The following is a 773-nucleotide window of genomic DNA, read 5'->3' on the forward strand; positions in this document are numbered from 1 at the left end:
TAAGGAGACTATTGCAATAATCAATGTGTGAGACAGGGGCGGATTGGGAATTAAAACCAGCCCGGGAAATATCTTAAGGCAGCCCTGGGGTGGACAGGGTGTTGTTGCGCGCCGCAGGCGCGCCAGATTTTTTTGGGGGGCGTGGCCTAGCAATTTTGGGGTGTGGCCTATTCCAATGAGGACACGCCCCATTTTTGCCACTGTGGGGGCATGGCTAGTGGCTCTCTGAGCTGCTAGCTATGTCCCCGGCCCCTCAGACTGCAGAATAGGCATCTAATACATAAATACAATGCTAACAGAGAGTGATAGCGTAGAGAGAGATAAAAGCTCCTGGCGTGCAAATAAGTCATATATATACCAACATTGGCCAAAGGTAACGATTCATATAAGACACACAGCGGCGTCTGCCACAGAAAAGGTCATGGCATACAAAACAATATATAAATAAATAGCGACACACGGCGGTGTCTATCCCGGCAGTACGGGGGTCACATGGAATAATATCATTGGAAGGGACAAAGCCATGGTCACCTATATATCCTATTAATGAAATATTGATGCAATGTTTGAAAACTGAAAAGCAAAACTTGAAAGTCACATGAGGTGATAACCAGGGGTGAGGCAAATGTATGGCCTTATGCAGTGAGTGCCGCACTGTTCCCTGATCGTACACATCGATTTCGTCAGGATATAACAATATAACAATGCAATAACTCACCTTATATACCCACCCGATGTCACAGACAATCTGCTCCCCACGGTGTCCGTCCACG

This window comes from Crinia signifera, chromosome 7 (assembly GCF_055691185.1).
Source record: "Crinia signifera chromosome 7, ASM5569118v1, whole genome shotgun sequence".
NCBI lineage: Eukaryota > Metazoa > Chordata > Amphibia > Anura > Myobatrachidae > Crinia > Crinia signifera.